At 47.2% G+C, this 27,506-nt stretch overlaps 34 non-coding genes across 34 annotated transcripts; all 34 read right to left on the reverse strand.

Annotated features, from left to right (window-relative positions):
• Positions 1-110: 110 nt before the first annotated feature.
• Positions 111-183, reverse strand: TRNAV-AAC (transfer RNA valine (anticodon AAC)). Its single transcript has one exon. It is a non-coding gene; the product is annotated as a tRNA-Val (tRNA).
• A 2,315-nt stretch (positions 184-2,498) lies between these two features.
• TRNAL-CAA (transfer RNA leucine (anticodon CAA)) lies at positions 2,499-2,610 on the reverse strand. The gene is made up of 2 exons: positions 2,573-2,610; positions 2,499-2,544 (listed from the first exon to the last, which is right to left on the reverse strand). It is a non-coding gene; the product is annotated as a tRNA-Leu (tRNA).
• Positions 2,611-2,903: 293 nt separating this feature from the next.
• TRNAV-AAC (transfer RNA valine (anticodon AAC)) lies at positions 2,904-2,976 on the reverse strand. Its single transcript has one exon. It is a non-coding gene; the product is annotated as a tRNA-Val (tRNA).
• Positions 2,977-3,361: 385 nt separating this feature from the next.
• Positions 3,362-3,433, reverse strand: TRNAP-AGG (transfer RNA proline (anticodon AGG)). Its single transcript has one exon. It is a non-coding gene; the product is annotated as a tRNA-Pro (tRNA).
• Positions 3,434-3,839: 406 nt separating this feature from the next.
• TRNAV-UAC (transfer RNA valine (anticodon UAC)) lies at positions 3,840-3,912 on the reverse strand. Its single transcript has one exon. It is a non-coding gene; the product is annotated as a tRNA-Val (tRNA).
• Positions 3,913-4,296: 384 nt separating this feature from the next.
• TRNAP-UGG (transfer RNA proline (anticodon UGG)) lies at positions 4,297-4,368 on the reverse strand. The gene has a single exon. It is a non-coding gene; the product is annotated as a tRNA-Pro (tRNA).
• Positions 4,369-5,299: 931 nt separating this feature from the next.
• Positions 5,300-5,411, reverse strand: TRNAL-CAA (transfer RNA leucine (anticodon CAA)). The gene is made up of 2 exons: positions 5,374-5,411; positions 5,300-5,345 (listed from the first exon to the last, which is right to left on the reverse strand). It is a non-coding gene; the product is annotated as a tRNA-Leu (tRNA).
• A 293-nt stretch (positions 5,412-5,704) lies between these two features.
• Positions 5,705-5,777, reverse strand: TRNAV-AAC (transfer RNA valine (anticodon AAC)). The gene has a single exon. It is a non-coding gene; the product is annotated as a tRNA-Val (tRNA).
• A 385-nt stretch (positions 5,778-6,162) lies between these two features.
• On the reverse strand, positions 6,163-6,234 carry TRNAP-AGG (transfer RNA proline (anticodon AGG)). The gene has a single exon. It is a non-coding gene; the product is annotated as a tRNA-Pro (tRNA).
• Positions 6,235-8,092: 1,858 nt separating this feature from the next.
• TRNAL-CAA (transfer RNA leucine (anticodon CAA)) lies at positions 8,093-8,204 on the reverse strand. The gene is made up of 2 exons: positions 8,167-8,204; positions 8,093-8,138 (listed from the first exon to the last, which is right to left on the reverse strand). It is a non-coding gene; the product is annotated as a tRNA-Leu (tRNA).
• Positions 8,205-8,496: 292 nt separating this feature from the next.
• TRNAV-AAC (transfer RNA valine (anticodon AAC)) lies at positions 8,497-8,569 on the reverse strand. The gene has a single exon. It is a non-coding gene; the product is annotated as a tRNA-Val (tRNA).
• Positions 8,570-8,954: 385 nt separating this feature from the next.
• On the reverse strand, positions 8,955-9,026 carry TRNAP-AGG (transfer RNA proline (anticodon AGG)). The gene has a single exon. It is a non-coding gene; the product is annotated as a tRNA-Pro (tRNA).
• A 1,858-nt stretch (positions 9,027-10,884) lies between these two features.
• Positions 10,885-10,996, reverse strand: TRNAL-CAA (transfer RNA leucine (anticodon CAA)). The gene is made up of 2 exons: positions 10,959-10,996; positions 10,885-10,930 (listed from the first exon to the last, which is right to left on the reverse strand). It is a non-coding gene; the product is annotated as a tRNA-Leu (tRNA).
• Positions 10,997-11,289: 293 nt separating this feature from the next.
• Positions 11,290-11,362, reverse strand: TRNAV-AAC (transfer RNA valine (anticodon AAC)). Its single transcript has one exon. It is a non-coding gene; the product is annotated as a tRNA-Val (tRNA).
• A 385-nt stretch (positions 11,363-11,747) lies between these two features.
• TRNAP-AGG (transfer RNA proline (anticodon AGG)) lies at positions 11,748-11,819 on the reverse strand. The gene has a single exon. It is a non-coding gene; the product is annotated as a tRNA-Pro (tRNA).
• A 406-nt stretch (positions 11,820-12,225) lies between these two features.
• Positions 12,226-12,298, reverse strand: TRNAV-UAC (transfer RNA valine (anticodon UAC)). The gene has a single exon. It is a non-coding gene; the product is annotated as a tRNA-Val (tRNA).
• Positions 12,299-12,682: 384 nt separating this feature from the next.
• Positions 12,683-12,754, reverse strand: TRNAP-UGG (transfer RNA proline (anticodon UGG)). The gene has a single exon. It is a non-coding gene; the product is annotated as a tRNA-Pro (tRNA).
• Positions 12,755-13,685: 931 nt separating this feature from the next.
• TRNAL-CAA (transfer RNA leucine (anticodon CAA)) lies at positions 13,686-13,797 on the reverse strand. The gene is made up of 2 exons: positions 13,760-13,797; positions 13,686-13,731 (listed from the first exon to the last, which is right to left on the reverse strand). It is a non-coding gene; the product is annotated as a tRNA-Leu (tRNA).
• Positions 13,798-14,090: 293 nt separating this feature from the next.
• TRNAV-AAC (transfer RNA valine (anticodon AAC)) lies at positions 14,091-14,163 on the reverse strand. Its single transcript has one exon. It is a non-coding gene; the product is annotated as a tRNA-Val (tRNA).
• A 385-nt stretch (positions 14,164-14,548) lies between these two features.
• Positions 14,549-14,620, reverse strand: TRNAP-AGG (transfer RNA proline (anticodon AGG)). Its single transcript has one exon. It is a non-coding gene; the product is annotated as a tRNA-Pro (tRNA).
• A 1,858-nt stretch (positions 14,621-16,478) lies between these two features.
• TRNAL-CAA (transfer RNA leucine (anticodon CAA)) lies at positions 16,479-16,590 on the reverse strand. Its single transcript has 2 exons — positions 16,553-16,590; positions 16,479-16,524 (listed from the first exon to the last, which is right to left on the reverse strand). It is a non-coding gene; the product is annotated as a tRNA-Leu (tRNA).
• A 292-nt stretch (positions 16,591-16,882) lies between these two features.
• Positions 16,883-16,955, reverse strand: TRNAV-AAC (transfer RNA valine (anticodon AAC)). Its single transcript has one exon. It is a non-coding gene; the product is annotated as a tRNA-Val (tRNA).
• Positions 16,956-17,340: 385 nt separating this feature from the next.
• TRNAP-AGG (transfer RNA proline (anticodon AGG)) lies at positions 17,341-17,412 on the reverse strand. Its single transcript has one exon. It is a non-coding gene; the product is annotated as a tRNA-Pro (tRNA).
• Positions 17,413-19,270: 1,858 nt separating this feature from the next.
• Positions 19,271-19,382, reverse strand: TRNAL-CAA (transfer RNA leucine (anticodon CAA)). The gene is made up of 2 exons: positions 19,345-19,382; positions 19,271-19,316 (listed from the first exon to the last, which is right to left on the reverse strand). It is a non-coding gene; the product is annotated as a tRNA-Leu (tRNA).
• Positions 19,383-19,675: 293 nt separating this feature from the next.
• TRNAV-AAC (transfer RNA valine (anticodon AAC)) lies at positions 19,676-19,748 on the reverse strand. Its single transcript has one exon. It is a non-coding gene; the product is annotated as a tRNA-Val (tRNA).
• A 385-nt stretch (positions 19,749-20,133) lies between these two features.
• On the reverse strand, positions 20,134-20,205 carry TRNAP-AGG (transfer RNA proline (anticodon AGG)). Its single transcript has one exon. It is a non-coding gene; the product is annotated as a tRNA-Pro (tRNA).
• Positions 20,206-20,611: 406 nt separating this feature from the next.
• Positions 20,612-20,684, reverse strand: TRNAV-UAC (transfer RNA valine (anticodon UAC)). Its single transcript has one exon. It is a non-coding gene; the product is annotated as a tRNA-Val (tRNA).
• A 384-nt stretch (positions 20,685-21,068) lies between these two features.
• On the reverse strand, positions 21,069-21,140 carry TRNAP-UGG (transfer RNA proline (anticodon UGG)). The gene has a single exon. It is a non-coding gene; the product is annotated as a tRNA-Pro (tRNA).
• A 931-nt stretch (positions 21,141-22,071) lies between these two features.
• On the reverse strand, positions 22,072-22,183 carry TRNAL-CAA (transfer RNA leucine (anticodon CAA)). Its single transcript has 2 exons — positions 22,146-22,183; positions 22,072-22,117 (listed from the first exon to the last, which is right to left on the reverse strand). It is a non-coding gene; the product is annotated as a tRNA-Leu (tRNA).
• A 293-nt stretch (positions 22,184-22,476) lies between these two features.
• Positions 22,477-22,549, reverse strand: TRNAV-AAC (transfer RNA valine (anticodon AAC)). The gene has a single exon. It is a non-coding gene; the product is annotated as a tRNA-Val (tRNA).
• Positions 22,550-22,934: 385 nt separating this feature from the next.
• Positions 22,935-23,006, reverse strand: TRNAP-AGG (transfer RNA proline (anticodon AGG)). Its single transcript has one exon. It is a non-coding gene; the product is annotated as a tRNA-Pro (tRNA).
• Positions 23,007-24,864: 1,858 nt separating this feature from the next.
• On the reverse strand, positions 24,865-24,976 carry TRNAL-CAA (transfer RNA leucine (anticodon CAA)). Its single transcript has 2 exons — positions 24,939-24,976; positions 24,865-24,910 (listed from the first exon to the last, which is right to left on the reverse strand). It is a non-coding gene; the product is annotated as a tRNA-Leu (tRNA).
• Positions 24,977-25,269: 293 nt separating this feature from the next.
• TRNAV-AAC (transfer RNA valine (anticodon AAC)) lies at positions 25,270-25,342 on the reverse strand. Its single transcript has one exon. It is a non-coding gene; the product is annotated as a tRNA-Val (tRNA).
• A 385-nt stretch (positions 25,343-25,727) lies between these two features.
• TRNAP-AGG (transfer RNA proline (anticodon AGG)) lies at positions 25,728-25,799 on the reverse strand. Its single transcript has one exon. It is a non-coding gene; the product is annotated as a tRNA-Pro (tRNA).
• Between the last annotated feature and the right edge of the window lie 1,707 nt (positions 25,800-27,506).

Genomic DNA, 27,506 nt, shown 5'->3' on the forward strand with positions numbered 1-27,506 from the left:
GGTAAAGAAATTTTCTCACGGCTCACTGTGTCCAAAGACCACCTCTTCTTAAAATTGCATTGAGATAATAAGGTTTTAGAGTGTGCACAAAAAAAGCATCCAATGCACAGTGTTTCTGCCCGGTCTCGAACCGTGGACCTTTCGCGTGTTAGGCGAACGTGATGACCACTACACTACAGAAACTACCTTGGTGCTTTCTACTGTTAGAGGAAAGTTTCTCTCAAGCCTTCACCCTACTTCTATTCTGCTGTATCAGCAGCGGCTCAGAATGTGCAGAACAAGTGTGAAAACCTCAGAGATATCATCCAACATGCTTGCAATTAGACGTATTCAAAACTCACTTGTGCAGGCATCGACAGGCAAATATCTGATGCCTAAATGCCAGCGAGTACAGCTTGGGAAAGCATCACCTGGGACACACTGAGACTAAGCAGGTAGGCAGATAAAGCATGGTGATCCATTTTTCTTCTGAGGTTAGAAATATGTTGTGCAACAATGCACCCAGTATAACGAGAAATAGTCAGGCATAGTGCAATTTTAGTAGGGTTTGTATGTTTACCTCTAAAAAGGGCTCGTCCGGGATTTGAACCCGAGACCTCTCGCACCCTAAGCGAGAATCATACCCCTAGACCAATGAGCCACGCAAGAGTCACCTCTGACACAGCTCCAGGGGTTAGTGGCAGCTAGCCAGTACATGCTGCTCTGTTCTGCAATATGATTGCTGTCTTTTTCATGACCGTCATCAAACAAGAAATTAAAAAGCCTCTGTCCTTCAGACAGTTTGTTTGCTTTAAGTGTCTGCTCGTGGTGAGGACAAGAGAAGCATTTCTGCTCTCATGCCTTGCTTTCATGAAGTAGGCCCACCCTACAGAGCAAAGTGCGAGCAAGCGAATGGCGCAAGCTATCGTCACTTCTCTTTTCGAGCTGTCACTGAGATCTCTGGAGCACACTACGTCAGGCTGGTGAGGAATAGACAGCCTCTATTATCTCAGCTTTCCTATAAAGTGAGCCAGTAAATGCAAACACTGTGAAAAACAGCAAGCTGCTGTTTCTGCCCGGTCTCGACCTTTCGCGTGTCAGGCGAACGTGATAACCACTACACTACAGAAACAGACACCACCTCAGGAATCTTGTTGGCATGTATTGGGTTGGAATGCACAGACTAAAGGCCAACGTCCTTGAAGCTCAAAGTTGGGCTCTCCTTACCCGGTCTCTCTTTCTTTGGAAGACAGGAATGAGGACCACTTTTTTTCCAAGAGGCGATTTGGAAACCATATCCTGAAATGACACTAGAAAAACACTTTGCATGTAATGTTCCTACACTGCTGGTCCAGCCCAGAAAAGCAGTTGCAACGAAGTCCTGCACTCCTTTATCATGTCAAAAGTGGAAAATAGCGTGCAGGGTAAGGAACCTTCTCGACATACACAGCGTCTTATAGCATTGAAAAGAAGAAAGGCTCCTATATGACAAGCAGCCTGAAAACTTCCACAGGATGGGCTCGTCCGGGATTTGAACCCAGGACCTCTCGCACCCAAAGCGAGAATCATACCCCTAGACCAACGAGCCTGAGTGGCCAACATACATTTTGAACAATTACTGAAGCGTCTTTCAGAAAATAGCAGGGCTATTTGGCTCGTCTCCCTATAAGTGAGCCACACAAAGTCATGTTTTCTCTCAAGTTGTTGTTTTTTCACTCCAGCAAGGAAGGGGGCAGCCAATCTCCTATCGGCCAGTGAGCAGTAAAACGGCACAGATGAGAACAGCAACCACTTTCTGGCACTTGTACTCCTCTGCAAGTCCTGGACCCTTGCTCCATAGACTTCCACACCAGAAGCAATGAAGGGCCCACCATTTCTTGCACCTGAGAAAGTGGTGTTTGATATTTGCATTCAAACGCGCTCGCTCAGCGCTCGATCAGGCTCGATCAGGCGAGATGTATATGAGTGGCTCACAGGCCTGAAACATTCACCTGGGAGACCCAGAGTGGCTGACTTCCCAGTATGGCCATTGTTGGGCGAGTCTCCTCCTTTCCTCCGACTCAATCTAGAATTGGCTGCAAATCACAAGAGGGAGTGCAATGTCCGTGTGTAGTGCCTACTCCCAGCTACCTCTCTGTCTTCCTTATGTAAATTAGAATTTGCATGGGGGGACCATTGGCAATCTGCTCCTCCCACATAACCAGGAAGCCCTGTTGAACATGTCTGCCTGTGTTGTTCCAGAAACACTGCCTTCTCTGCCCAAAAGGTGGCAGGAGAGCCTCACAACAAATGATGGGATCAAATGCTTATTTCGAAACCCAGCATGGCAGTTACTGTGATGGAGTGCAAATGTAATGGAAGGTGTGCCTGAGGTGTCCCTTTCAGAAATACATGGAATTGTGAATGAGGGCCCAGCCTGGTGGATTTCTCTTTATTTAGTACAGGTTCCTGCAAATATTGTGGTGTGTCTGGGGAATGCACTGCAAAAATTAGGAAGACTTAAGGGTGTAAAAGGGACCTGTCAGAAGTGGGATTTGAACCCACGCCTCCATGAGGAGACCAGAAGGCTCAGCATCACTGAAGATCAAGCTCTCTTGAGTCTGGCGCCTTAGACCACTCGGCCATCCTGACGGCTCAGGGTGTGCTTAGTTCTGACTCTTCTGTCTGCACCTGCCAACGTTTCCACTTACAACGTTCACAGCAATGTCACAGGTGTAAAGGCCCCAACAATACAACATAGCTTAAATAAAATAAAAATAGGCCCAAGAACAACCCCCAGATGATCGATGGAGATAACTTTGTTTCGTCTGCAAAGGTAAAGAAATTTTCTCACGGCTCACTGTGTCCAAAGACCACCTCTTCTTAAACTTGCATTGAGATAATAAGGTTTTAGAGTGTGCACAAAAAAAGCATCCAATGCACAGTGTTTCTGCCCGGTCTCGAACCGGGGACCTTTCGCGTGTTAGGCGAACGTGATGACCACTACACTACAGAAACTACCTTGGTGCTTTCTACTGTTAGAGGAAAGTTTCTCTCAAGCCTTCACCCTACTTCTATTCTGCAGTATCAGCAGCGGCTCAGAATGTGCAGAACAAGTGTGAAAACCTCAGAGATATCATCCAACATGCTTGCAATTAGACGTATTCAAAACTCACTTGTGCAGGCATCGACAGGCAAATATCTGATGCCTAAATGCCAGCGAGTACAGCTTGGGAAAGCATCACCTGGGACACACTGAGACTAAGCAGGTAGGCAGATAAAGCATGGTGATCCATTTTTCTTCTGAGGTTGGAAATATGTTGTGCAACAATGCACCCAGTATAACGAGAAATAGTCAGGCATAGTGCAATTTTAGTAGTGTTTGTATGTTTACCTCTAAAAAGGGCTCGTCCGGGATTTGAACCCGGGACCTCTCGCACCCTAAGCGAGAATCATACCCCTAGACCAACGAGCCACGCAAGAGTCACCTCTGACACAGCTCCAGGGGTTAGTGGCAGCTAGCCAGTACATGCTGCTCTGTTCTGCAATATGATTGCTGTCTTTTTCATGACCGTCATCAAACAAGAGATTAAAAAGCCTCTGTCCTTCAGACAGTTTGTTTGCTTTAAGTGTCTGCTCGTGGTGAGGACAAGAGAAGCATTTCTGCTCTCATGCCTTGCTTTCATGAAGTAGGCCCACCCTACAGAGCAAAGTGCGAGCAAGCGAATGGCGCAAGCTATCGTCACTTCTCTTTTCGAGCTGTCACTGAGATCTCTGGAGCACACTACGTCAGGCTGGTGAGGAATAGACAGCCTCTATTATCTCAGCTTTCCTATAAAGTGAGCCAGTAAATGCAAACACTGTGAAAAACAGCAAGCTGCTGTTTCTGCCCGGTCTCGAACCAGGGACCTTTCGCGTGTAAGGCGAACGTGATAACCACTACACTACAGAAACAGACACTACCTCAGGAATCTTGTTGGCATGTATTGGGTTGGAATGCACAGACTAAAGGCCAACGTCCTTGAAGCTCAAAGTTGGGCTCTCCTTACCCGGTCTCTCTTTCTTTGGAAGACAGGAATGAGGACCACTTTTTTTCCAAGAGGCGATTTGGAAACCATATCCTGAAATGACACTAGAAAAACACTTTGCATGTAATGTTCCTACACTGCTGGTCCAGCCCAGAAAAGCAGTTGCAACGAAGTCCTGCACTCCTTTATCATGTCAAAAGTGGAAAATAGCGTGCAGGGTAAGGAACCTTCTCGACATACACAGCGTCTTATAGCATTGAAAAGAAGAAAGGCTCCTATATGACAAGCAGCCTGAAAACTTCCACAGGATGGGCTCGTCCGGGATTTGAACCCGGGACCTCTCGCACCCAAAGCGAGAATCATACCCCTAGACCAACGAGCCTGAGTGGCCAAGATACATTTTGAACAATTACTGAAGCGTCTTTCAGAAAATAGCAGGGCTATTTGGCTCGTCTCCCTATAAGTGAGCCACACAAAGTCATGTTTTCTCTCAAGTTGTTGTTTTTTCTTTCCAGCAAGGAAGGGGGCAGCCAATCTCCTATCGGCCAGTGAGCAGTAAAAAGGCACAGATGAGAACAGCAACCACTTTCTGGCACTTGTACTCCTCTGCAAGTCCTGGACCCTTGCTCCATAGACTTCCACACCAGAAGCAATGAAGGGCCCACCATTTCTTGCACCTGAGAAAGTGGTGTTTGATATTTGCATTCAAACGCGCTCGCTCAGCGCTCGATCAGGCTCGATCAGGCGAGATTTATATGAGTGGCTCACAGGCCTGAAACATTCACCTGGGAGACCCAGAGTGGCTGACTTCCCAGTATGGCCATTGTTGGGCGAGTCTCCTCCTTTCCTCCGACTCAATCTAGAATTGGCTGCAAATCACAAGAGGGAGTGCAATGTCCGTGTGTAGTGCCTACTCCCAGCTACCTCTCTGTCTTCCTTATGTAAATTAGAATTTGCAAGGGGGGACCATTGGCAATCTGCTCCTCCCACATAACCAGGAAGCCCTGTTGAACATGTCTGCCTGTGTTGTTCCAGGAACACTGCCTTCTCTGCCCAAAAGGTGGCAGGAGAGCCTCACAACAAATGATGGGATCAAATGCTTATTTCGAAACCCAGCATGGCAGTTACTGTGATGGAGTGCAAATGTAATGGAAGGTGTGCCTGAGGTGTCCCTTTCAGAAATACATGGAATTGTGATTGAGGGCCCAGCCTGGTGGATTTCTCTTTATTTACTACAGGTTCCTGCAAATATTGTGGTGTGTCTGGGGAATGCACTGCAAAAATTAGGAAGACTTAAGGGTGTAAAAGGGACCTGTCAGAAGTGGGATTTGAACCCACGCCTCCATGAGGAGACCAGAAGGCTCAGCATCACTGACGATCAAGCTCTCTTGAGTCTGGCGCCTTAGACCACTCGGCCATCCTGACGGCTCAGGGTGTGCTTAGTTCTGACTCTTCTGTCTGCACCTGCCAACGTTTCCACTTACAACGTTCACAGCAATGTCACAGGTGTAAAGGCCCCAACAATACAACATAGCTTAAATAAAATAAAAATAGGCCCAAGAACAACCCCCAGATGATCGATGGAGATAACTTTGTTTCGTCTGCAAAGGTAAAGAAATTTTCTCACGGCTCACTGTGTCCAAAGACCACCTCTTCTTAAAATTGCATTGAGATAATAAGGTTTTAGAGTGTGCACAAAAAAAGCATCCAATGCACAGTGTTTCTGCCCGGTCTCGAACCGGGGACCTTTCGCGTGTTAGGCAAACGTGATGACCACTACACTACAGAAACTACCTTGGTGCTTTCTACTGTTAGAGGAAAGTTTCTCTCAAGCCTTCACCCTACTTCTATTCTGCTGTATCAGCAGCGGCTCAGAATGTGCAGAACAAGTGTGAAAACCTCAGAGATATCATCCAACATGCTTGCAATTAGACGTATTCAAAACTCACTTGTGCAGGCATCGACAGGCAAATATCTGATGCCTAAATGCCAGCGAGTACAGCTTGGGAAAGCATCACCTGGGACACACTGAGACTAAGCAGGTAGGCAGATAAAGCATGGTGATCCATTTTTCTTCTGAGGTTAGAAATATGTTGTGCAACAATGCACCCAGTATAACGAGAAATAGTCAGGCATAGTGCAATTTTAGTAGGGTTTGTATGTTTACCTCTAAAAAGGGCTCGTCCGGGATTTGAACCCGGGCCCTCTCGCACCCTAAGCGAGAATCATACCCCTAGACCAATGAGCCACGCAAGAGTCACCTCTGACACAGCTCCAGGGGTTAGTGGCAGCTAGCCAGTACATGCTGCTCTGTTCTGCAATATGATTGCTGTCTTTTTCATGACCGTCATCAAACAAGAAATTAAAAAGCCTCTGTCCTTCAGACAGTTTGTTTGCTTTAAGTGTCTGCTCGTGGTGAGGACAAGAGAAGCATTTCTGCTCTCATGCCTTGCTTTCATGAAGTAGGCCCACCCTACAGAGCAAAGTGCGAGCAAGCGAATGGCGCAAGCTATCGTCACTTCTCTTTTCGAGCTGTCACTGAGATCTCTGGAGCACACTACGTCAGGCTGGTGAGGAATAGACAGCCTCTATTATCTCAGCTTTCCTATAAAGTGAGCCAGTAAATGCAAACACTGTGAAAAACAGCAAGCTGCTGTTTCTGCCCGGTCTCGACCTTTCGCGTGTAAGGCGAACGTGATAACCACTACACTACAGAAACAGACACCACCTCAGGAATCTTGTTGGCATGTATTGGGTTGGAATGCACAGACTAAAGGCCAACGTCCTTGAAGCTCAAAGTTGGGCTCTCCTTACCCGGTCTCTCTTTCTTTGGAAGACAGGAATGAGGACCACTTTTTTTCCAAGAGGCGATTTGGAAACCATATCCTGAAATGACACTAGAAAAACACTTTGCATGTAATGTTCCTACACTGCTGGTCTAGCCCAGAAAAGCAGTTGCAACGAAGTCCTGCACTCCTTTATCATGTCAAAAGTGGAAAATAGCGTGCAGGGTAAGGAACCTTCTCGACATACACAGCGTCTTATAGCATTGAAAAGAAGAAAGGCTCCTATATGACAAGCAGCCTGAAAACTTCCACAGGATGGGCTCGTCCGGGATTTGAACCCAGGACCTCTCGCACCCAAAGCGAGAATCATACCCCTAGACCAACGAGCCTGAGTGGCCAAGATACATTTTGAACAATTACTGAAGCGTCTTTCAGAAAATAGCAGGGCTATTTGGCTCGTCTCCCTATAAGTGAGCCACACAAAGTCATGTTTTCTCTCAAGTTGTTGTTTTTTCACTCCAGCAAGGAAGGGGGCAGCCAATCTCCTATCGGCCAGTGAGCAGTAAAAAGGCACAGATGAGAACAGCAACCACTTTCTGGCACTTGTACTCCTCTGCAAGTCCTGGACCCTTGCTCCATAGACTTCCACACCAGAAGCAATGAAGGGCCCACCATTTCTTGCACCTGAGAAAGTGGTGTTTGATATTTGCATTCAAACGCGCTCGCTCAGCGCTCGATCAGGCTCGATCAGGCGAGATTTATATGAGTGGCTCACAGGCCTGAAACATTCACCTGGGAGACCCAGAGTGGCTGACTTCCCAGTATGGCCATTGTTGGGCGAGTCTCCTCCTTTCCTCCGACTCAATCTAGAATTGGCTGCAAATCACAAGAGGGAGTGCAATGTCCGTGTGTAGTGCCTACTCCCAGCTACCTCTCTGTCTTCCTTATGTAAATTAGAATTTGCAAGGGGGGACCATTGGCAATCTGCTCCTCCCACATAACCAGGAAGCCCTGTTGAACATGTCTGCCTGTGTTGTTCCAGGAACACTGCCTTCTCTGCCCAAAAGGTGGCAGGAGAGCCTCACAACAAATGATGGGATCAAATGCTTATTTCGAAACCCAGCATGGCAGTTACTGTGATGGAGTGCAAATGTAATGGAAGGTGTGCCTGAGGTGTCCCTTTCAGAAATACATGGAATTGTGATTGAGGGCCCAGCCTGGTGGATTTCTCTTTATTTACTACAGGTTCCTGCAAATATTGTGGTGTGTCTGGGGAATGCACTGCAAAAATTAGGAAGACTTAAGGGTGTAAAAGGGACCTGTCAGAAGTGGGATTTGAACCCACGCCTCCATGAGGAGACCAGAAGGCTCAGCATCACTGACGATCAAGCTCTCTTGAGTCTGGCACCTTAGACCACTCGGCCATCCTGACGGCTCAGGGTGTGCTTAGTTCTGACTCTTCTGTCTGCACCTGCCAACGTTTCCACTTACAACGTTCACAGCAATGTCACAGGTGTAAAGGCCCCAACAATACAACATAGCTTAAATAAAATAAAAATAGGCCCAAGAACAACCCCCAGATGATCGATGGAGATAACTTTGTTTCGTCTGCAAAGGTAAAGAAATTTTCTCACGGCTCACTGTGTCCAAAGACCACCTCTTCTTAAAATTGCATTGAGATAATAAGGTTTTAGAGTGTGCACAAAAAAGCATCCAATGCACAGTGTTTCTGCCCGGTCTCGAACCGGGGACCTTTCGCGTGTTAGGCGAACGTGATGACCACTACACTACAGAAACTACCTTGGTGCTTTCTACTGTTAGAGGAAAGTTTCTCTCAAGCCTTCACCCTACTTCTATTCTGCTGTATCAGCAGCGGCTCAGAATGTGCAGAACAAGTGTGAAAACCTCAGAGATATCATCCAACATGCTTGCAATTAGACGTATTCAAAACTCACTTGTGCAGGCATCGACAGGCAAATATCTGATGCCTAAATGCCAGCGAGTACAGCTTGGGAAAGCATCACCTGGGACACACTGAGACTAAGCAGGTAGGCAGATAAAGCATGGTGATCCATTTTTCTTCTGAGGTTAGAAATATGTTGTGCAACAATGCACCCAGTATAACGAGAAATAGTCAGGCATAGTGCAATTTTAGTAGGGTTTGTATGTTTACCTCTAAAAAGGGCTCGTCCGGGATTTGAACCCGGGCCCTCTCGCACCCTAAGCGAGAATCATACCCCTAGACCAATGAGCCACGCAAGAGTCACCTCTGACACAGCTCCAGGGGTTAGTGGCAGCTAGCCAGTACATGCTGCTCTGTTCTGCAATATGATTGCTGTCTTTTTCATGACCGTCATCAAACAAGAAATTAAAAAGCCTCTGTCCTTCAGACAGTTTGTTTGCTTTAAGTGTCTGCTCGTGGTGAGGACAAGAGAAGCATTTCTGCTCTCATGCCTTGCTTTCATGAAGTAGGCCCACCCTACAGAGCAAAGTGCGAGCAAGCGAATGGCGCAAGCTATCGTCACTTCTCTTTTCGAGCTGTCACTGAGATCTCTGGAGCACACTACGTCAGGCTGGTGAGGAATAGACAGCCTCTATTATCTCAGCTTTCCTATAAAGTGAGCCAGTAAATGCAAACACTGTGAAAAACAGCAAGCTGCTGTTTCTGCCCGGTCTCGACCTTTCGCGTGTCAGGCGAACGTGATAACCACTACACTACAGAAACAGACACCACCTCAGGAATCTTGTTGGCATGTATTGGGTTGGAATGCACAGACTAAAGGCCAACGTCCTTGAAGCTCAAAGTTGGGCTCTCCTTACCCGGTCTCTCTTTCTTTGGAAGACAGGAATGAGGACCACTTTTTTTCCAAGAGGCGATTTGGAAACCATATCCTGAAATGACACTAGAAAAACACTTTGCATGTAATGTTCCTACACTGCTGGTCCAGCCCAGAAAAGCAGTTGCAACGAAGTCCTGCACTCCTTTATCATGTCAAAAGTGGAAAATAGCGTGCAGGGTAAGGAACCTTCTCGACATACACAGCGTCTTATAGCATTGAAAAGAAGAAAGGCTCCTATATGACAAGCAGCCTGAAAACTTCCACAGGATGGGCTCGTCCGGGATTTGAACCCAGGACCTCTCGCACCCAAAGCGAGAATCATACCCCTAGACCAACGAGCCTGAGTGGCCAAGATACATTTTGAACAATTACTGAAGCGTCTTTCAGAAAATAGCAGGGCTATTTGGCTCGTCTCCCTATAAGTGAGCCACACAAAGTCATGTTTTCTCTCAAGTTGTTGTTTTTTCACTCCAGCAAGGAAGGGGGCAGCCAATCTCCTATCGGCCAGTGAGCAGTAAAACGGCACAGATGAGAACAGCAACCACTTTCTGGCACTTGTACTCCTCTGCAAGTCCTGGACCCTTGCTCCATAGACTTCCACACCAGAAGCAATGAAGGGCCCACCATTTCTTGCACCTGAGAAAGTGGTGTTTGATATTTGCATTCAAACGCGCTCGCTCAGCGCTCGATCAGGCTCGATCAGGCGAGATGTATATGAGTGGCTCACAGGCCTGAAACATTCACCTGGGAGACCCAGAGTGGCTGACTTCCCAGTATGGCCATTGTTGGGCGAGTCTCCTCCTTTCCTCCGACTCAATCTAGAATTGGCTGCAAATCACAAGAGGGAGTGCAATGTCCGTGTGTAGTGCCTACTCCCAGCTACCTCTCTGTCTTCCTTATGTAAATTAGAATTTGCATGGGGGGACCATTGGCAATCTGCTCCTCCCACATAACCAGGAAGCCCTGTTGAACATGTCTGCCTGTGTTGTTCCAGAAACACTGCCTTCTCTGCCCAAAAGGTGGCAGGAGAGCCTCACAACAAATGATGGGATCAAATGCTTATTTCGAAACCCAGCATGGCAGTTACTGTGATGGAGTGCAAATGTAATGGAAGGTGTGCCTGAGGTGTCCCTTTCAGAAATACATGGAATTGTGAATGAGGGCCCAGCCTGGTGGATTTCTCTTTATTTAGTACAGGTTCCTGCAAATATTGTGGTGTGTCTGGGGAATGCACTGCAAAAATTAGGAAGACTTAAGGGTGTAAAAGGGACCTGTCAGAAGTGGGATTTGAACCCACGCCTCCATGAGGAGACCAGAAGGCTCAGCATCACTGAAGATCAAGCTCTCTTGAGTCTGGCGCCTTAGACCACTCGGCCATCCTGACGGCTCAGGTAGTGCTTAGTTCTGACTCTTCTGTCTGCACCTGCCAACGTTTCCACTTACAACGTTCACAGCAATGTCACAGGTGTAAAGGCCCCAACAATACAACATAGCTTAAATAAAATAAAAATAGGCCCAAGAACAACCCCCAGATGATCGATGGAGATAACTTTGTTTCGTCTGCAAAGGTAAAGAAATTTTCTCACGGCTCACTGTGTCCAAAGACCACCTCTTCTTAAACTTGCATTGAGATAATAAGGTTTTAGAGTGTGCACAAAAAAAGCATCCAATGCACAGTGTTTCTGCCCGGTCTCGAACCGGGGACCTTTCGCGTGTTAGGCGAACGTGATGACCACTACACTACAGAAACTACCTTGGTGCTTTCTACTGTTAGAGGAAAGTTTCTCTCAAGCCTTCACCCTACTTCTATTCTGCAGTATCAGCAGCGGCTCAGAATGTGCAGAACAAGTGTGAAAACCTCAGAGATATCATCCAACATGCTTGCAATTAGACGTATTCAAAACTCACTTGTGCAGGCATCGACAGGCAAATATCTGATGCCTAAATGCCAGCGAGTACAGCTTGGGAAAGCATCACCTGGGACACACTGAGACTAAGCAGGTAGGCAGATAAAGCATGGTGATCCATTTTTCTTCTGAGGTTGGAAATATGTTGTGCAACAATGCACCCAGTATAACGAGAAATAGTCAGGCATAGTGCAATTTTAGTAGGGTTTGTATGTTTACCTCTAAAAAGGGCTCGTCCGGGATTTGAACCCGGGACCTCTCGCACCCTAAGCGAGAATCATACCCCTAGACCAACGAGCCACGCAAGAGTCACCTCTGACACAGCTCCAGGGGTTAGTGGCAGCTAGCCAGTACATGCTGCTCTGTTCTGCAATATGATTGCTGTCTTTTTCATGACCGTCATCAAACAAGAGATTAAAAAGCCTCTGTCCTTCAGACAGTTTGTTTGCTTTAAGTGTCTGCTCGTGGTGAGGACAAGAGAAGCATTTCTGCTCTCATGCCTTGCTTTCATGAAGTAGGCCCACCCTACAGAGCAAAGTGCGAGCAAGCGAATGGCGCAAGCTATCGTCACTTCTCTTTTCGAGCTGTCACTGAGATCTCTGGAGCACACTACGTCAGGCTGGTGAGGAATAGACAGCCTCTATTATCTCAGCTTTCCTATAAAGTGAGCCAGTAAATGCAAACACTGTGAAAAACAGCAAGCTGCTGTTTCTGCCCGGTCTCGAACCAGGGACCTTTCGCGTGTAAGGCGAACGTGATAACCACTACACTACAGAAACAGACACTACCTCAGGAATCTTGTTGGCATGTATTGGGTTGGAATGCACAGACTAAAGGCCAACGTCCTTGAAGCTCAAAGTTGGGCTCTCCTTACCCGGTCTCTCTTTCTTTGGAAGACAGGAATGAGGACCACTTTTTTTCCAAGAGGCGATTTGGAAACCATATCCTGAAATGACACTAGAAAAACACTTTGCATGTAATGTTCCTACACTGCTGGTCCAGCCCAGAAAAGCAGTTGCAACGAAGTCCTGCACTCCTTTATCATGTCAAAAGTGGAAAATAGCGTGCAGGGTAAGGAACCTTCTCGACATACACAGCGTCTTATAGCATTGAAAAGAAGAAAGGCTCCTATATGACAAGCAGCCTGAAAACTTCCACAGGATGGGCTCGTCCGGGATTTGAACCCGGGACCTCTCGCACCCAAAGCGAGAATCATACCCCTAGACCAACGAGCCTGAGTGGCCAAGATACATTTTGAACAATTACTGAAGCGTCTTTCAGAAAATAGCAGGGCTATTTGGCTCGTCTCCCTATAAGTGAGCCACACAAAGTCATGTTTTCTCTCAAGTTGTTGTTTTTTCTTTCCAGCAAGGAAGGGGGCAGCCAATCTCCTATCGGCCAGTGAGCAGTAAAAAGGCACAGATGAGAACAGCAACCACTTTCTGGCACTTGTACTCCTCTGCAAGTCCTGGACCCTTGCTCCATAGACTTCCACACCAGAAGCAATGAAGGGCCCACCATTTCTTGCACCTGAGAAAGTGGTGTTTGATATTTGCATTCAAACGCGCTCGCTCAGCGCTCGATCAGGCTCGATCAGGCGAGATTTATATGAGTGGCTCACAGGCCTGAAACATTCACCTGGGAGACCCAGAGTGGCTGACTTCCCAGTATGGCCATTGTTGGGCGAGTCTCCTCCTTTCCTCCGACTCAATCTAGAATTGGCTGCAAATCACAAGAGGGAGTGCAATGTCCGTGTGTAGTGCCTACTCCCAGCTACCTCTCTGTCTTCCTTATGTAAATTAGAATTTGCAAGGGGGGACCATTGGCAATCTGCTCCTCCCACATAACCAGGAAGCCCTGTTGAACATGTCTGCCTGTGTTGTTCCAGGAACACTGCCTTCTCTGCCCAAAAGGTGGCAGGAGAGCCTCACAACAAATGATGGGATCAAATGCTTATTTCGAAACCCAGCATGGCAGTTACTGTGATGGAGTGCAAATGTAATGGAAGGTGTGCCTGAGGTGTCCCTTTCAGAAATACATGGAATTGTGATTGAGGGCCCAGCCTGGTGGATTTCTCTTTATTTACTACAGGTTCCTGCAAATATTGTGGTGTGTCTGGGGAATGCACTGCAAAAATTAGGAAGACTTAAGGGTGTAAAAGGGACCTGTCAGAAGTGGGATTTGAACCCACGCCTCCATGAGGAGACCAGAAGGCTCAGCATCACTGACGATCAAGCTCTCTTGAGTCTGGCGCCTTAGACCACTCGGCCATCCTGACGGCTCAGGGTGTGCTTAGTTCTGACTCTTCTGTCTGCACCTGCCAACGTTTCCACTTACAACGTTCACAGCAATGTCACAGGTGTAAAGGCCCCAACAATACAACATAGCTTAAATAAAATAAAAATAGGCCCAAGAACAACCCCCAGATGATCGATGGAGATAACTTTGTTTCGTCTGCAAAGGTAAAGAAATTTTCTCACGGCTCACTGTGTCCAAAGACCACCTCTTCTTAAAATTGCATTGAGATAATAAGGTTTTAGAGTGTGCACAAAAAAAGCATCCAATGCACAGTGTTTCTGCCCGGTCTCGAACCGGGGACCTTTCGCGTGTTAGGCAAACGTGATGACCACTACACTACAGAAACTACCTTGGTGCTTTCTACTGTTAGAGGAAAGTTTCTCTCAAGCCTTCACCCTACTTCTATTCTGCTGTATCAGCAGCGGCTCAGAATGTGCAGAACAAGTGTGAAAACCTCAGAGATATCATCCAACATGCTTGCAATTAGACGTATTCAAAACTCACTTGTGCAGGCATCGACAGGCAAATATCTGATGCCTAAATGCCAGCGAGTACAGCTTGGGAAAGCATCACCTGGGACACACTGAGACTAAGCAGGTAGGCAGATAAAGCATGGTGATCCATTTTTCTTCTGAGGTTAGAAATATGTTGTGCAACAATGCACCCAGTATAACGAGAAATAGTCAGGCATAGTGCAATTTTAGTAGGGTTTGTATGTTTACCTCTAAAAAGGGCTCGTCCGGGATTTGAACCCGGGCCCTCTCGCACCCTAAGCGAGAATCATACCCCTAGACCAATGAGCCACGCAAGAGTCACCTCTGACACAGCTCCAGGGGTTAGTGGCAGCTAGCCAGTACATGCTGCTCTGTTCTGCAATATGATTGCTGTCTTTTTCATGACCGTCATCAAACAAGAAATTAAAAAGCCTCTGTCCTTCAGACAGTTTGTTTGCTTTAAGTGTCTGCTCGTGGTGAGGACAAGAGAAGCATTTCTGCTCTCATGCCTTGCTTTCATGAAGTAGGCCCACCCTACAGAGCAAAGTGCGAGCAAGCGAATGGCGCAAGCTATCGTCACTTCTCTTTTCGAGCTGTCACTGAGATCTCTGGAGCACACTACGTCAGGCTGGTGAGGAATAGACAGCCTCTATTATCTCAGCTTTCCTATAAAGTGAGCCAGTAAATGCAAACACTGTGAAAAACAGCAAGCTGCTGTTTCTGCCCGGTCTCGACCTTTCGCGTGTAAGGCGAACGTGATAACCACTACACTACAGAAACAGACACCACCTCAGGAATCTTGTTGGCATGTATTGGGTTGGAATGCACAGACTAAAGGCCAACGTCCTTGAAGCTCAAAGTTGGGCTCTCCTTACCCGGTCTCTCTTTCTTTGGAAGACAGGAATGAGGACCACTTTTTTTCCAAGAGGCGATTTGGAAACCATATCCTGAAATGACACTAGAAAAACACTTTGCATGTAATGTTCCTACACTGCTGGTCCAGCCCAGAAAAGCAGTTGCAACGAAGTCCTGCACTCCTTTATCATGTCAAAAGTGGAAAATAGCGTGCAGGGTAAGGAACCTTCTCGACATACACAGCGTCTTATAGCATTGAAAAGAAGAAAGGCTCCTATATGACAAGCAGCCTGAAAACTTCCACAGGATGGGCTCGTCCGGGATTTGAACCCAGGACCTCTCGCACCCAAAGCGAGAATCATACCCCTAGACCAACGAGCCTGAGTGGCCAAGATACATTTTGAACAATTACTGAAGCGTCTTTCAGAAAATAGCAGGGCTATTTGGCTCGTCTCCCTATAAGTGAGCCACACAAAGTCATGTTTTCTCTCAAGTTGTTGTTTTTTCACTCCAGCAAGGAAGGGGGCAGCCAATCTCCTATCGGCCAGTGAGCAGTAAAAAGGCACAGATGAGAACAGCAACCACTTTCTGGCACTTGTACTCCTCTGCAAGTCCTGGACCCTTGCTCCATAGACTTCCACACCAGAAGCAATGAAGGGCCCACCATTTCTTGCACCTGAGAAAGTGGTGTTTGATATTTGCATTCAAACGCGCTCGCTCAGCGCTCGATCAGGCTCGATCAGGCGAGATTTATATGAGTGGCTCACAGGCCTGAAACATTCACCTGGGAGACCCAGAGTGGCTGACTTCCCAGTATGGCCATTGTTGGGCGAGTCTCCTCCTTTCCTCCGACTCAATCTAGAATTGGCTGCAAATCACAAGAGGGAGTGCAATGTCCGTGTGTAGTGCCTACTCCCAGCTACCTCTCTGTCTTCCTTATGTAAATTAGAATTTGCAAGGGGGGACCATTGGCAATCTGCTCCTCCCACATAACCAGGAAGCCCTGTTGAACATGTCTGCCTGTGTTGTTCCAGGAACACTGCCTTCTCTGCCCAAAAGGTGGCAGGAGAGCCTCACAACAAATGATGGGATCAAATGCTTATTTCGAAACCCAGCATGGCAGTTACTGTGATGGAGTGCAAATGTAATGGAAGGTGTGCCTGAGGTGTCCCTTTCAGAAATACATGGAATTGTGATTGAGGGCCCAGCCTGGTGGATTTCTCTTTATTTACTACAGGTTCCTGCAAATATTGTGGTGTGTCTGGGGAATGCACTGCAAAAATTAGGAAGACTTAAGGGTGTAAAAGGGACCTGTCAGAAGTGGGATTTGAACCCACGCCTCCATGAGGAGACCAGAAGGCTCAGCATCACTGACGATCAAGCTCTCTTGAGTCTGGCACCTTAGACCACTCGGCCATCCTGACGGCTCAGGGTGTGCTTAGTTCTGACTCTTCTGTCTGCACCTGCCAACGTTTCCACTTACAACGTTCACAGCAATGTCACAGGTGTAAAGGCCCCAACAATACAACATAGCTTAAATAAAATAAAAATAGGCCCAAGAACAACCCCCAGATGATCGATGGAGATAACTTTGTTTCGTCTGCAAAGGTAAAGAAATTTTCTCACGGCTCACTGTGTCCAAAGACCACCTCTTCTTAAAATTGCATTGAGATAATAAGGTTTTAGAGTGTGCACAAAAAAGCATCCAATGCACAGTGTTTCTGCCCGGTCTCGAACCGGGGACCTTTCGCGTGTTAGGCGAACGTGATGACCACTACACTACAGAAACTACCTTGGTGCTTTCTACTGTTAGAGGAAAGTTTCTCTCAAGCCTTCACCCTACTTCTATTCTGCTGTATCAGCAGCGGCTCAGAATGTGCAGAACAAGTGTGAAAACCTCAGAGATATCATCCAACATGCTTGCAATTAGACGTATTCAAAACTCACTTGTGCAGGCATCGACAGGCAAATATCTGATGCCTAAATGCCAGCGAGTACAGCTTGGGAAAGCATCACCTGGGACACACTGAGACTAAGCAGGTAGGCAGATAAAGCATGGTGATCCATTTTTCTTCTGAGGTTAGAAATATGTTGTGCAACAATGCACCCAGTATAACGAGAAATAGTCAGGCATAGTGCAATTTTAGTAGGGTTTGTATGTTTACCTCTAAAAAGGGCTCGTCCGGGATTTGAACCCGGGCCCTCTCGCACCCTAAGCGAGAATCATACCCCTAGACCAATGAGCCACGCAAGAGTCACCTCTGACACAGCTCCAGGGGTTAGTGGCAGCTAGCCAGTACATGCTGCTCTGTTCTGCAATATGATTGCTGTCTTTTTCATGACCGTCATCAAACAAGAAATTAAAAAGCCTCTGTCCTTCAGACAGTTTGTTTGCTTTAAGTGTCTGCTCGTGGTGAGGACAAGAGAAGCATTTCTGCTCTCATGCCTTGCTTTCATGAAGTAGGCCCACCCTACAGAGCAAAGTGCGAGCAAGCGAATGGCGCAAGCTATCGTCACTTCTCTTTTCGAGCTGTCACTGAGATCTCTGGAGCACACTACGTCAGGCTGGTGAGGAATAGACAGCCTCTATTATCTCAGCTTTCCTATAAAGTGAGCCAGTAAATGCAAACACTGTGAAAAACAGCAAGCTGCTGTTTCTGCCCGGTCTCGACCTTTCGCGTGTCAGGCGAACGTGATAACCACTACACTACAGAAACAGACACCACCTCAGGAATCTTGTTGGCATGTATTGGGTTGGAATGCACAGACTAAAGGCCAACGTCCTTGAAGCTCAAAGTTGGGCTCTCCTTACCCGGTCTCTCTTTCTTTGGAAGACAGGAATGAGGACCACTTTTTTTCCAAGAGGCGATTTGGAAACCATATCCTGAAATGACACTAGAAAAACACTTTGCATGTAATGTTCCTACACTGCTGGTCCAGCCCAGAAAAGCAGTTGCAACGAAGTCCTGCACTCCTTTATCATGTCAAAAGTGGAAAATAGCGTGCAGGGTAAGGAACCTTCTCGACATACACAGCGTCTTATAGCATTGAAAAGAAGAAAGGCTCCTATATGACAAGCAGCCTGAAAACTTCCACAGGATGGGCTCGTCCGGGATTTGAACCCAGGACCTCTCGCACCCAAAGCGAGAATCATACCCCTAGACCAACGAGCCTGAGTGGCCAAGATACATTTTGAACAATTACTGAAGCGTCTTTCAGAAAATAGCAGGGCTATTTGGCTCGTCTCCCTATAAGTGAGCCACACAAAGTCATGTTTTCTCTCAAGTTGTTGTTTTTTCACTCCAGCAAGGAAGGGGGCAGCCAATCTCCTATCGGCCAGTGAGCAGTAAAACGGCACAGATGAGAACAGCAACCACTTTCTGGCACTTGTACTCCTCTGCAAGTCCTGGACCCTTGCTCCATAGACTTCCACACCAGAAGCAATGAAGGGCCCACCATTTCTTGCACCTGAGAAAGTGGTGTTTGATATTTGCATTCAAACGCGCTCGCTCAGCGCTCGATCAGGCTCGATCAGGCGAGATGTATATGAGTGGCTCACAGGCCTGAAACATTCACCTGGGAGACCCAGAGTGGCTGACTTCCCAGTATGGCCATTGTTGGGCGAGTCTCCTCCTTTCCTCCGACTCAATCTAGAATTGGCTGCAAATCACAAGAGGGAGTGCAATGTCCGTGTGTAGTGCCTACTCCCAGCTACCTCTCTGTCTTCCTTATGTAAATTAGAATTTGCATGGGGGGACCATTGGCAATCTGCTCCTCCCACATAACCAGGAAGCCCTGTTGAACATGTCTGCCTGTGTTGTTCCAGAAACACTGCCTTCTCTGCCCAAAAGGTGGCAGGAGAGCCTCACAACAAATGATGGGATCAAATGCTTATTTCGAAACCCAGCATGGCAGTTACTGTGATGGAGTGCAAATGTAATGGAAGGTGTGCCTGAGGTGTCCCTTTCAGAAATACATGGAATTGTGAATGAGGGCCCAGCCTGGTGGATTTCTCTTTATTTAGTACAGGTTCCTGCAAATATTGTGGTGTGTCTGGGGAATGCACTGCAAAAATTAGGAAGACTTAAGGGTGTAAAAGGGACCTGTCAGAAGTGGGATTTGAACCCACGCCTCCATGAGGAGACCAGAAGGCTCAGCATCACTGAAGATCAAGCTCTCTTGAGTCTGGCGCCTTAGACCACTCGGCCATCCTGACGGCTCAGGTAGTGCTTAGTTCTGACTCTTCTGTCTGCACCTGCCAACGTTTCCACTTACAACGTTCACAGCAATGTCACAGGTGTAAAGGCCCCAACAATACAACATAGCTTAAATAAAATAAAAATAGGCCCAAGAACAACCCCCAGATGATCGATGGAGATAACTTTGTTTCGTCTGCAAAGGTAAAGAAATTTTCTCACGGCTCACTGTGTCCAAAGACCACCTCTTCTTAAACTTGCATTGAGATAATAAGGTTTTAGAGTGTGCACAAAAAAAGCATCCAATGCACAGTGTTTCTGCCCGGTCTCGAACCGGGGACCTTTCGCGTGTTAGGCGAACGTGATGACCACTACACTACAGAAACTACCTTGGTGCTTTCTACTGTTAGAGGAAAGTTTCTCTCAAGCCTTCACCCTACTTCTATTCTGCAGTATCAGCAGCGGCTCAGAATGTGCAGAACAAGTGTGAAAACCTCAGAGATATCATCCAACATGCTTGCAATTAGACGTATTCAAAACTCACTTGTGCAGGCATCGACAGGCAAATATCTGATGCCTAAATGCCAGCGAGTACAGCTTGGGAAAGCATCACCTGGGACACACTGAGACTAAGCAGGTAGGCAGATAAAGCATGGTGATCCATTTTTCTTCTGAGGTTGGAAATATGTTGTGCAACAATGCACCCAGTATAACGAGAAATAGTCAGGCATAGTGCAATTTTAGTAGGGTTTGTATGTTTACCTCTAAAAAGGGCTCGTCCGGGATTTGAACCCGGGACCTCTCGCACCCTAAGCGAGAATCATACCCCTAGACCAACGAGCCACGCAAGAGTCACCTCTGACACAGCTCCAGGGGTTAGTGGCAGCTAGCCAGTACATGCTGCTCTGTTCTGCAATATGATTGCTGTCTTTTTCATGACCGTCATCAAACAAGAGATTAAAAAGCCTCTGTCCTTCAGACAGTTTGTTTGCTTTAAGTGTCTGCTCGTGGTGAGGACAAGAGAAGCATTTCTGCTCTCATGCCTTGCTTTCATGAAGTAGGCCCACCCTACAGAGCAAAGTGCGAGCAAGCGAATGGCGCAAGCTATCGTCACTTCTCTTTTCGAGCTGTCACTGAGATCTCTGGAGCACACTACGTCAGGCTGGTGAGGAATAGACAGCCTCTATTATCTCAGCTTTCCTATAAAGTGAGCCAGTAAATGCAAACACTGTGAAAAACAGCAAGCTGCTGTTTCTGCCCGGTCTCGAACCAGGGACCTTTCGCGTGTAAGGCGAACGTGATAACCACTACACTACAGAAACAGACACTACCTCAGGAATCTTGTTGGCATGTATTGGGTTGGAATGCACAGACTAAAGGCCAACGTCCTTGAAGCTCAAAGTTGGGCTCTCCTTACCCGGTCTCTCTTTCTTTGGAAGACAGGAATGAGGACCACTTTTTTTCCAAGAGGCGATTTGGAAACCATATCCTGAAATGACACTAGAAAAACACTTTGCATGTAATGTTCCTACACTGCTGGTCCAGCCCAGAAAAGCAGTTGCAACGAAGTCCTGCACTCCTTTATCATGTCAAAAGTGGAAAATAGCGTGCAGGGTAAGGAACCTTCTCGACATACACAGCGTCTTATAGCATTGAAAAGAAGAAAGGCTCCTATATGACAAGCAGCCTGAAAACTTCCACAGGATGGGCTCGTCCGGGATTTGAACCCGGGACCTCTCGCACCCAAAGCGAGAATCATACCCCTAGACCAACGAGCCTGAGTGGCCAAGATACATTTTGAACAATTACTGAAGCGTCTTTCAGAAAATAGCAGGGCTATTTGGCTCGTCTCCCTATAAGTGAGCCACACAAAGTCATGTTTTCTCTCAAGTTGTTGTTTTTTCTTTCCAGCAAGGAAGGGGGCAGCCAATCTCCTATCGGCCAGTGAGCAGTAAAAAGGCACAGATGAGAACAGCAACCACTTTCTGGCACTTGTACTCCTCTGCAAGTCCTGGACCCTTGCTCCATAGACTTCCACACCAGAAGCAATGAAGGGCCCACCATTTCTTGCACCTGAGAAAGTGGTGTTTGATATTTGCATTCAAACGCGCTCGCTCAGCGCTCGATCAGGCTCGATCAGGCGAGATTTATATGAGTGGCTCACAGGCCTGAAACATTCACCTGGGAGACCCAGAGTGGCTGACTTCCCAGTATGGCCATTGTTGGGCGAGTCTCCTCCTTTCCTCCGACTCAATCTAGAATTGGCTGCAAATCACAAGAGGGAGTGCAATGTCCGTGTGTAGTGCCTACTCCCAGCTACCTCTCTGTCTTCCTTATGTAAATTAGAATTTGCAAGGGGGGACCATTGGCAATCTGCTCCTCCCACATAACCAGGAAGCCCTGTTGAACATGTCTGCCTGTGTTGTTCCAGGAACACTGCCTTCTCTGCCCAAAAGGTGGCAGGAGAGCCTCACAACAAATGATGGGATCAAATGCTTATTTCGAAACCCAGCATGGCAGTTACTGTGATGGAGTGCAAATGTAATGGAAGGTGTGCCTGAGGTGTCCCTTTCAGAAATACATGGAATTGTGATTGAGGGCCCAGCCTGGTGGATTTCTCTTTATTTACTACAGGTTCCTGCAAATATTGTGGTGTGTCTGGGGAATGCACTGCAAAAATTAGGAAGACTTAAGGGTGTAAAAGGGACCTGTCAGAAGTGGGATTTGAACCCACGCCTCCATGAGGAGACCAGAAGGCTCAGCATCACTGACGATCAAGCTCTCTTGAGTCTGGCGCCTTAGACCACTCGGCCATCCTGACGGCTCAGGGTGTGCTTAGTTCTGACTCTTCTGTCTGCACCTGCCAACGTTTCCACTTACAACGTTCACAGCAATGTCACAGGTGTAAAGGCCCCAACAATACAACATAGCTTAAATAAAATAAAAATAGGCCCAAGAACAACCCCCAGATGATCGATGGAGATAACTTTGTTTCGTCTGCAAAGGTAAAGAAATTTTCTCACGGCTCACTGTGTCCAAAGACCACCTCTTCTTAAAATTGCATTGAGATAATAAGGTTTTAGAGTGTGCACAAAAAAAGCATCCAATGCACAGTGTTTCTGCCCGGTCTCGAACCGGGGACCTTTCGCGTGTTAGGCAAACGTGATGACCACTACACTACAGAAACTACCTTGGTGCTTTCTACTGTTAGAGGAAAGTTTCTCTCAAGCCTTCACCCTACTTCTATTCTGCTGTATCAGCAGCGGCTCAGAATGTGCAGAACAAGTGTGAAAACCTCAGAGATATCATCCAACATGCTTGCAATTAGACGTATTCAAAACTCACTTGTGCAGGCATCGACAGGCAAATATCTGATGCCTAAATGCCAGCGAGTACAGCTTGGGAAAGCATCACCTGGGACACACTGAGACTAAGCAGGTAGGCAGATAAAGCATGGTGATCCATTTTTCTTCTGAGGTTAGAAATATGTTGTGCAACAATGCACCCAGTATAACGAGAAATAGTCAGGCATAGTGCAATTTTAGTAGGGTTTGTATGTTTACCTCTAAAAAGGGCTCGTCCGGGATTTGAACCCGGGCCCTCTCGCACCCTAAGCGAGAATCATACCCCTAGACCAATGAGCCACGCAAGAGTCACCTCTGACACAGCTCCAGGGGTTAGTGGCAGCTAGCCAGTACATGCTGCTCTGTTCTGCAATATGATTGCTGTCTTTTTCATGACCGTCATCAAACAAGAAATTAAAAAGCCTCTGTCCTTCAGACAGTTTGTTTGCTTTAAGTGTCTGCTCGTGGTGAGGACAAGAGAAGCATTTCTGCTCTCATGCCTTGCTTTCATGAAGTAGGCCCACCCTACAGAGCAAAGTGCGAGCAAGCGAATGGCGCAAGCTATCGTCACTTCTCTTTTCGAGCTGTCACTGAGATCTCTGGAGCACACTACGTCAGGCTGGTGAGGAATAGACAGCCTCTATTATCTCAGCTTTCCTATAAAGTGAGCCAGTAAATGCAAACACTGTGAAAAACAGCAAGCTGCTGTTTCTGCCCGGTCTCGACCTTTCGCGTGTAAGGCGAACGTGATAACCACTACACTACAGAAACAGACACCACCTCAGGAATCTTGTTGGCATGTATTGGGTTGGAATGCACAGACTAAAGGCCAACGTCCTTGAAGCTCAAAGTTGGGCTCTCCTTACCCGGTCTCTCTTTCTTTGGAAGACAGGAATGAGGACCACTTTTTTTCCAAGAGGCGATTTGGAAACCATATCCTGAAATGACACTAGAAAAACACTTTGCATGTAATGTTCCTACACTGCTGGTCCAGCCCAGAAAAGCAGTTGCAACGAAGTCCTGCACTCCTTTATCATGTCAAAAGTGGAAAATAGCGTGCAGGGTAAGGAACCTTCTCGACATACACAGCGTCTTATAGCATTGAAAAGAAGAAAGGCTCCTATATGACAAGCAGCCTGAAAACTTCCACAGGATGGGCTCGTCCGGGATTTGAACCCAGGACCTCTCGCACCCAAAGCGAGAATCATACCCCTAGACCAACGAGCCTGAGTGGCCAAGATACATTTTGAACAATTACTGAAGCGTCTTTCAGAAAATAGCAGGGCTATTTGGCTCGTCTCCCTATAAGTGAGCCACACAAAGTCATGTTTTCTCTCAAGTTGTTGTTTTTTCACTCCAGCAAGGAAGGGGGCAGCCAATCTCCTATCGGCCAGTGAGCAGTAAAAAGGCACAGATGAGAACAGCAACCACTTTCTGGCACTTGTACTCCTCTGCAAGTCCTGGACCCTTGCTCCATAGACTTCCACACCAGAAGCAATGAAGGGCCCACCATTTCTTGCACCTGAGAAAGTGGTGTTTGATATTTGCATTCAAACGCGCTCGCTCAGCGCTCGATCAGGCTCGATCAGGCGAGATTTATATGAGTGGCTCACAGGCCTGAAACATTCACCTGGGAGACCCAGAGTGGCTGACTTCCCAGTATGGCCATTGTTGGGCGAGTCTCCTCCTTTCCTCCGACTCAATCTAGAATTGGCTGCAAATCACAAGAGGGAGTGCAATGTCCGTGTGTAGTGCCTACTCCCAGCTACCTCTCTGTCTTCCTTATGTAAATTAGAATTTGCAAGGGGAGACCATTGGCAATCTGCTCCTCCCACATAACCAGGAAGCCCTGTTGAACATGTCTGCCTGTGTTGTTCCAGGAACACTGCCTTCTCTGCCCAAAAGGTGGCAGGAGAGCCTCACAACAAATGATGGGATCAAATGCTTATTTCGAAACCCAGCATGGCAGTTACTGTGATGGAGTGCAAATGTAATGGAAGGTGTGCCTGAGGTGTCCCTTTCAGAAATACATGGAATTGTGATTGAGGGCCCAGCCTGGTGGATTTCTCTTTATTTACTACAGGTTCCTGCAAATATTGTGGTGTGTCTGGGGAATGCACTGCAAAAATTAGGAAGACTTAAGGGTGTAAAAGGGACCTGTCAGAAGTGGGATTTGAACCCACGCCTCCATGAGGAGACCAGAAGGCTCAGCATCACTGAAGATCAAGCTCTCTTGAGTCTGGCGCCTTAGACCACTCGGCCATCCTGACGGCTCAGGGTGTGCTTAGTTCTGACTCTTCTGTCTGCACCTGCCAACGTTTCCACTTACAACGTTCACAGCAATGTCACAGGTGTAAAGGCCCCAACAATACAACATAGCTTAAATAAAATAAAAATAGGCCCAAGAACAACCCCCAGATGATCGATGGAGATAACTTTGTTTCGTCTGCAAAGGTAAAGAAATTTTCTCACGGCTCACTGTGTCCAAAGACCACCTCTTCTTAAAATTGCATTGAGATAATAAGGTTTTAGAGTGTGCACAAAAAAAGCATCCAATGCACAGTGTTTCTGCCCGGTCTCGAACCGTGGACCTTTCGCGTGTTAGGCGAACGTGATGACCACTACACTACAGAAACTACCTTGGTGCTTTCTACTGTTAGAGGAAAGTTTCTCTCAAGCCTTCACCCTACTTCTATTCTGCTGTATCAGCAGCGGCTCAGAATGTGCAGAACAAGTGTGAAAACCTCAGAGATATCATCCAACATGCTTGCAATTAGACGTATTCAAAACTCACTTGTGCAGGCATCGACAGGCAAATATCTGATGCCTAAATGCCAGCGAGTACAGCTTGGGAAAGCATCACCTGGGACACACTGAGACTAAGCAGGTAGGCAGATAAAGCATGGTGATCCATTTTTCTTCTGAGGTTAGAAATATGTTGTGCAACAATGCACCCAGTATAACGAGAAATAGTCAGGCATAGTGCAATTTTAGTAGGGTTTGTATGTTTACCTCTAAAAAGGGCTCGTCCGGGATTTGAACCCGGGACCTCTCGCACCCTAAGCGAGAATCATACCCCTAGACCAACGAGCCACGCAAGAGTCACCTCTGACACAGCTCCAGGGGTTAGTGGCAGCTAGCCAGTACATGCTGCTCTGTTCTGCAATATGATTGCTGTCTTTTTCATGACCGTCATCAAACAAGAAATTAAAAAGCCTCTGTCCTTCAGACAGTTTGTTTGCTTTAAGTGTCTGCTCGTGGTGAGGACAAGAGAAGCATTTCTGCTCTCATGCCTTGCTTTCATGAAGTAGGCCCACCCTACAGAGCAAAGTGCGAGCAAGCGAATGGCGCAAGCTATCGTCACTTCTCTTTTCGAGCTGTCACTGAGATCTCTGGAGCACACTACGTCAGGCTGGTGAGGAATAGACAGCCTCTATTATCTCAGCTTTCCTATAAAGTGAGCCAGTAAATGCAAACACTGTGAAAAACAGCAAGCTGCTGTTTCTGCCCGGTCTCGACCTTTCGCGTGTAAGGCGAACGTGATAACCACTACACTACAGAAACAGACACCACCTCAGGAATCTTGTTGGCATGTATTGGGTTGGAATGCACAGACTAAAGGCCAACGTCCTTGAAGCTCAAAGTTGGGCTCTCCTTACCCGGTCTCTCTTTCTTTGGAAGACAGGAATGAGGACCACTTTTTTTCCAAGAGGCGATTTGGAAACCATATCCTGAAATGACACTAGAAAAACACTTTGCATGTAATGTTCCTACACTGCTGGTCCAGCCCAGAAAAGCAGTTGCAACGAAGTCCTGCACTCCTTTATCATGTCAAAAGTGGAAAATAGCGTGCAGGGTAAGGAACCTTCTCGACATACACAGCGTCTTATAGCATTGAAAAGAAGAAAGGCTCCTATATGACAAGCAGCCTGAAAACTTCCACAGGATGGGCTCGTCCGGGATTTGAACCCAGGACCTCTCGCACCCAAAGCGAGAATCATACCCCTAGACCAACGAGCCTGAGTGGCCAAGATACATTTTGAACAATTACTGAAGCGTCTTTCAGAAAATAGCAGGGCTATTTGGCTCGTCTCCCTATAAGTGAGCCACACAAAGTCATGTTTTCTCTCAAGTTGTTGTTTTTTCACTCCAGCAAGGAAGGGGGCAGCCAATCTCCTATCGGCCAGTGAGCAGTAAAAAGGCACAGATGAGAACAGCAACCACTTTCTGGCACTTGTACTCCTCTGCAAGTCCTGGACCCTTGCTCCATAGACTTCCACACCAGAAGCAATGAAGGGCCCACCATTTCTTGCACCTGAGAAAGTGGTGTTTGATATTTGCATTCAAACGCGCTCGCTCAGCGCTCGATCAGGCTCGATCAGGCGAGATTTATATGAGTGGCTCACAGGCCTGAAACATTCACCTGGGAGACCCAGAGTGGCTGACTTCCCAGTATGGCCATTGTTGGGCGAGTCTCCTCCTTTCCTCCGACTCAATCTAGAATTGGCTGCAAATCACAAGAGGGAGTGCAATGTCCGTGTGTAGTGCCTACTCCCAGCTACCTCTCTGTCTTCCTTATGTAAATTAGAATTTGCAAGGGGAGACCATTGGCAATCTGCTCCTCCCACATAACCAGGAAGCCCTGTTGAACATGTCTGCCTGTGTTGTTCCAGGAACACTGCCTTCTCTGCCCAAAAGGTGGCAGGAGAGCCTCACAACAAATGATGGGATCAAATGCTTATTTCGAAACCCAGCATGGCAGTTACTGTGATGGAGTGCAAATGTAATGGAAGGTGTGCC

This window comes from Lissotriton vulgaris, chromosome 10 (genome assembly GCF_964263255.1).
Source record: "Lissotriton vulgaris chromosome 10, aLisVul1.2, whole genome shotgun sequence".
NCBI classification, from domain to species: Eukaryota; Metazoa; Chordata; class Amphibia; order Caudata; family Salamandridae; genus Lissotriton; species Lissotriton vulgaris.